Source organism: Psammomys obesus, unplaced genomic scaffold (assembly GCF_907164565.1).
Source record: "Psammomys obesus unplaced genomic scaffold, mPsaObe1.curated_primary_1811, whole genome shotgun sequence".
Classification (NCBI taxonomy): Eukaryota; Metazoa; Chordata; class Mammalia; order Rodentia; family Muridae; genus Psammomys; species Psammomys obesus.
In genome coordinates this window covers 2,805,021-2,811,421 of record NW_026594462.1, presented here as the reverse complement: position 1 = coordinate 2,811,421, position 6,401 = coordinate 2,805,021, and the positions used below count along the sequence as shown (strand labels likewise).

General features: G+C 43.1%; 1 pseudogene; it reads left to right on the top strand.

Moving 5' to 3' along the window:
- Window positions 1-4,017: 4,017 nt before the first annotated feature.
- On the top strand, window positions 4,018-4,729 carry LOC129685561 (triosephosphate isomerase-like; annotated as a pseudogene).
- The last annotated feature ends 1,672 nt before the right edge of the window (window positions 4,730-6,401 follow it).

Genomic DNA, 6,401 nt, shown 5'->3' with positions numbered 1-6,401 from the left:
GTATCTACTGAATCATGAGAATTTCCAAAAGAGTCATTCAACGGAGAGCCGTTCAAATGGGGCTCCAGAAGTGAGAGTCAGCCAGCTCTGATGGAGAACCTCCATGTCATTAATTAGCCACAATCTAGCCCCACATTAACATTAGGTTTTTTTTCTTTGTTTGGGGGGTAGGATGAGGAGGATTCTCTTTCTTTTTAAACCAGGTCTCATGTAGCCCAGGTTGACCCCACATTATGTAGCCATGGATAACCTTGAATTTGTTGAATTCCTACCTGTACTTTCTGAGTGCTAGGACTGTAGGTTAACACAATTCCTGGTGTATTCAGTGCTGGTGAGTGAACCTAGGGTTTCATACAATGTAGCCCTACATTTCTTTTCTCATTCATTCATTCATTCATTTTGAGACACAGTTTGTCTGTGTATCCCTGGCTGTCCTGGAACTCTCTCTGTAGAGACTAGGCTGTCCTCAAACTCAGAACGCTGCCTGCCTCTTCCTCCCACATGCTGGGATTAAAGGCATGCATCACCACTGCCTGGCCCCTACAATGCCTTTTTTTTTTTTTAAAGGCCAAATTTTTCTTTTAGTTTTCACTTTCCCCTCCTCTTCACCCCACTATTTTAAATTACCAGCATCAGCTTTTGAATTTTGCTATGCTGTGTGTGTCATCATAGCATCATTGCCTATAATGGAAGTGTAAATTATATAAAAAATGTCTACAGAGTTCTAATCCATTCCATGTATTTTTCATGAATTGGAGTCTGTGAAAGAACATTATACAACCTTGACTTTGCATATAAGCACGAAGTGTGCACACGAAAATGTTTAAACTTTCTCAGTGACCACAGAACTGTCTTTTGTACATCTGCATTTGCGAAAGATAGTTTCCTGCTAAGTACCTTGATGGGCAGCTGTATGTGGTAGGTTTTGATCTATCTGGTCAAAAGACTAACTTCGAACCTTGGAGACAGAACTTATTTATTTACTTATCTATTTATTTATTTATTTATTTATTTATTTATTTATTTATTTATTTTTGAGACAGGTTTTCATGTCTAGGTCTGACTTCATTGATCATAAAGTTGAAGATAACCTTGAACTCCTTATTCTCCCGACTCTACCGCCCAAGTGCTGGGATTACAGACATGTCCCCAGTTGGGCTGATACACTCTTATATAGTTTGCTCTTTTATCTGCTTCTTTATGAATATCGTTCAAATGCTTATATCTCTTATACACACATGACTGTCATTAGTACACTTGAGTTATTATATGCTTGCAAAGATCTGTTATTGACTAACATATAAAGTATCCTATGAAGTGCCCTGTAATATTCTGATATTTCTCAAGTAAAATTTCTTTAAAAATATGTTATTTTAAGTAATTTCTAAAATTATAGTTTTCAAAATTATATTCTTGGGATTTTGAAATCTGGGGATTTTTTACTCAAAAACATGGCCAGACTAGAAGTATAAAATTAGAAAAATTCAAGTTTTAGAAACATGTTGTACCATATATTCACCTATATATGCCTATCTAATATTGAATTTAAATAAACCAAAGACAAGTGGGACTTAAAATTCTATTCACTGGCCATACTATCCTTACTTTATGTGCTTAGCCACACAGCTAGGGGGTTAGCACAGTAGATGCCATGAAATCACAGAGCCTGTTCACTATTGTAGAAAGCTCTGTTTGATAATAATCCATGAACAGGAGTTAAAATTTTTAAATAAGGTAAAACATAGAACGGACGTTCTACTCCTAAGTGCGTCTCCAGAAGAGCTGAAAGCAGGAACTTGAATGGCTATCTACCTACTCATCTTGCAGCATCATTCACGACAGCCAAGAGCCCATTGGCAATTAAGTGGATAAACAAAACATGGTGTTTGCATGGATAGTAGAATATTATTCCGGCATAAAAAGGAATAGAATTTGGGGATATCTCACAATCTGGGCAGAGCTCGGAACCATTAGGACAAGTGAAATTAGCCAGACCCAAAAGACAAAATGCTTAAGATTCAACTTATGAGATGCACCTGCTAGCGTCTGACTGCTAGAAAATAGCAGAGGGAGTTATAAGAGGGCATGGAAAATGAGTGTGGTTGTAAAATGCGACCCCCGCCCCCCATGCCCCACAGGCTCACTTTTTGGATACCTGGCTTTTTCAGAAGGTTATGAAACCCTTGGGGTGTATGGGAGCTGATACAGACTTTGAGGTTTATAGGGCAACACCCCATCTGGCTCCATCTCTGTTCTCTGGTCCATGGAGATGAAAGAAAGCAGCCCCACATTTCTGCTGCCGAAGTCTGAAGCCACCCCCACCTTCCTGCCATGTTGGACTGTGCCCTCAAGCCATAAGTTCTCCTTCCAACTAAGCCCTTCTTCCCTGAAGTTGCTTCTTTGCAGGAATTCAGTCACAACAACGAGAGCAGTGAGTCACACAGGAAGTTGGTGTTTTTGGGTACAGAGTTTCTGTCGGGGATGATAAAAAGTTTTGTGTACAGGAGTTGTCCTGGTTACACATTGTGAATGTGTTTAATTGAATACGTACAAATGGCTAAAATGTTAAATATTATATTGTGAGCATTTAACCACAACAAGAAGAAGTGGTCCAAGAGAGAATGTACAGAAGAAGAGTGGCACTTAAGGAAATACAGAAAAAAAAAATTTTTTTTAAGCCATCAATGGGATCCAAGAGGCCAGAGTAGAATAAAAATGAAGAAGGAGTACTGCAAAGAAAAAATAATTCTTTACTCACAGGCCCTTGTGACACGCTGCCGGCAGTGTGTCCCACCTAAACCCCACAAAAGGCACAAGCAGCCTACCAAATACGAAAGGTACTGTGTGTTCTGCTTCTTCCCCTACAAACCACGTGTCATCGCTGCCCGCAAGAGCTGAGGCCTTCCCCTCCTGTTCCGCCGCCGATAGCTGGCTTTTGCTTTTGTTCTCTGAGCAACTGGAAATAAAACAGCCCACCTCCTTTTCTTTGATGCTTGTGGGCACATCTGTCTAAGTGACATGATTCAATGACAAGCCAAGTCAGTGGGTTCAAAATAAGTATTTTAAAGCAATGGTTCTCACTTTCCTAATTCTGTGGCCCTTTAATACAGTTCCTCATGTTGTAGTGACCCCCAACCATAAAATTGCTACTTCATAACTGTAATTTTTCTACTGTTATGAATTGTAAGGTTGTTTTTTTTTTTTTTTTTTAAGATAGAGTTTTGCCTTAGGGGTAGGAATCCACCGGATAAGGAGAACTACTGTCTTAAAGAAAAGAGAACATACATCTGAAGGTGATAGCTAGTAACATTTCTTCCATCTGTTCTTATTCCCTTGTAAAAGACACACACACACAAAACAAAACAAAAAAACAAAAATGACTTCTAAAAAGCAGAGCCCCAAATTCACAGGAAGCATTAAAACAAAATTCAATTATAAACCACCTGAGCCCCAAGGTGCAAGGAATCAGTGTCAGCTACCATGAGATATCAGTGAAGTAGGCCGTGCATAGGGGACCCACGGACATGAGAAGCCCCAGGCAGCAACAGATCTCCACTGGATGCCAATGATTAGGTATGAGAAGGGTTTTGTCATCCAGCTTCAGGTGAGGCCAAGGGACTGTGGCTGGAAGATCTAAAGGACTTGGGACAATTCTACTTGTCTCCCTCTCAAAAATGATGCCCAACTGGCTTGAGAGGTAGTTCATTCAATAAAATGCTTGCTCTGCAAGCGTGGTGACCTGGCTTTGATTTTCTAGAACCCACATTAAAAAAAAATCAGGTATGGTGTAACTCAGTTGATGGGGAAACAGGCATACTTTGGGGGCTTGCAGGCCAGCCAGTGTAGACTGTATGGTGAACTTCAGGGCATGGAGAGACCCTGTCTCAAAATCAAGGTGAAGAGCACCTAAAGAAAAACACACACTCTCATCACTGGCATTCCTTTTAACGATAGGGTCCCTCACTGAGGAGAAACCACTGAGAGTAGAGTGAAAATGGCTCAAGATGGGGATACAAGTACTGAGCAAGTAGGTCCCAGTGCAATGGTGCCTTCCGGGAAGTTCTTCCTTGGGGCGGGGGGCAACTGGAAGATGAACTGGAGGAAGAAGTGCCTGGGAGAGCTCATCTGCACCCTGAATGCAGCCAAGGTACTAGCAGACACCGATGTGGTTTGTGCACCCTCCACCCCACTTACATCGACTTTGCCAGGCAGAAGCTAGATCCCAAAATTGCTGTGGCTGCACAGAACTGCTACAAGGTAGCCAATGGGGCTGTCAGCCCTGGCATGAGCAAAGACTTACGAGCCAAGTGGGTAGTACTTGGGCACTCGCAGAGAAGGCATGTCTTCTTTGGGGAGTCCAATAAGTTGATTGGACAGAAAGTGGCTGTTTCCCTAGTAGAGGGACTTGGAGTGGGCACCAGCAATGGGGAAAAGTTAGATGGAAGGGAAGCTGGCATCACTGAGAAGGCTGTTTTTGACCAAACCAAGGTCATTGCACATAATGTGGGGGACTGGACCAAAGTTGTCTTAGCCCATGAATCTGTCTGGGCCATTGGTAGTGACAAGTACCGAAGCAGACCCAGAAAGTACATAAGAAGCTCAGGGATGGCTGAAATCCAATGTCTCTGATGTGATGGCTCAGAGCACACACCTTCCCTCAAGCCTGAATTTGTGGACATTGTCAATGCCAAACACTAAGCACTGTCCATCTCCCTTACCCTCTTGCTAACCCAGGACTAGGTTGCCCAGAAGTTTAGTAACTCCCCCCCACTAGTCATATGCTTCTGATGATGTCATCTGCCCTATCATGTGGCCTAATCCATTATGTGCATTCCTGATCCTTTGACTCCTCCCTATAATGGTAGGGACCAGGCCACTCCCCTTACCACTTACAATGGTTAGAATGAAATATGTCACCAAAGTGGCTTCCTGGCTGAGGGGTGGAAGGTGGAACTAACTCTGTCCCTAGCAAGGGCAGGAGAGTGAAATCACCTTCTCAGGGTACACTAAGGCCCAGCTCCTCTTCTCTTGAGAGGCCAGGGATGCTCCTGTCACCCACAGTGCTGAAGCCCTCCTATTGTGTTTGTGAACCATCCTACAAGTAAGCATTTGTTATAGAGCCAACCTGGCAGCAAGTGTCCTTATTCACAGATCCACAATGTCAGCTCCTAATGGGCATATCTCTGAAGAGGGCCAGCATTCAATGCACTTCATTCTTCAATTTAGATTGCAAAATAATAACAGCAATAATAATAATCATCATTATAATAAATTGTAAAGGGATTGGTGAAGAACCATGAAGGACCATAAGCCTAAGAGACACCATGAAAACAAAGTGTCGTTTTTATTAAATAGATAAGACTCTATTGCAGTTCCTAGAAGCAAGACCTCCACAGGTCCACATGAGGAAGGCCTGGTCTCCAGCCAGCAGTTCTACTGAGAAGTGGCTAGATTCTGAGGTTGCTAACTTCGTTAGTGGTTTACAGCTGATGCATGTACATGTCAATGAGTATAGGAAGGGGAATCTGGAGTTCTCATTAACTGACAGGCAGATGAGAAAGCACCAGGCAGATTACAGACACTAAATTTAAGTACAGGAGCAAGGAGTCTTTGGGTGGGTTGAAGAGATGGCTTGGTGGTTGGGAGTGTCTGCTGCTCTTGCAGAGACTTTGAGTAAGATTCCCATAACCCATGTCACGTGGCTCATATAACTGTCTGTAACTCCAGCTCCAAAGGATCCAATACCTTCTGACTCCCCAGGTACCTGCATGTTCTAAATCTCCTCCATTAAGCAGACTATATTTCAAAATTCCTGTCCAGAGTCTATAGCCCAGACCACAGTTGGAATCACTGGTGTTCCACAAGGAATGATATGCCCATGGGAGACCCCCAATGTGAGTTGGAGACAAAAGGCTTGAAAGGGTAGGTAGGTAAGAGAAAAGTATTTGCTTCCTAGGCTGTCATGCAAATCACCACACAGCGGACAGCTCAGTAGGAATGTGTTCTAGCACAGGGCTAAAGGTCAAAAGTCCAAACTCAAGTTGTTGACGGGACCCTGCTCCCTCCAGGTTTGGAGACACCCCCCCCCCTTGCCTTTCAGCTTCTAGCAGCTGTGAGGTGTGCCTTGACTGCAACTGCTTGCTGTACCCCGTCTCCATCCTCACAGAGCTTTGTCCTCCTCTCTGGATGTATCTTCCAAGGATGCTGGATTTAGGGGCACCCCAGGATAACCCAGAATGTTCATATCTCTTTTTCTTGTGTTGGCTCTAGGAATGAAACGAATCATAGGGCTTAGCATCAAGGGCACCTGGACCCACAGAGACCTTTCTCCATAATCTTTTCAAGAACAAAAGAAAAGAGGACTGCTATATAGCTAGCAGGTGGCAAACATCACCCTAGTC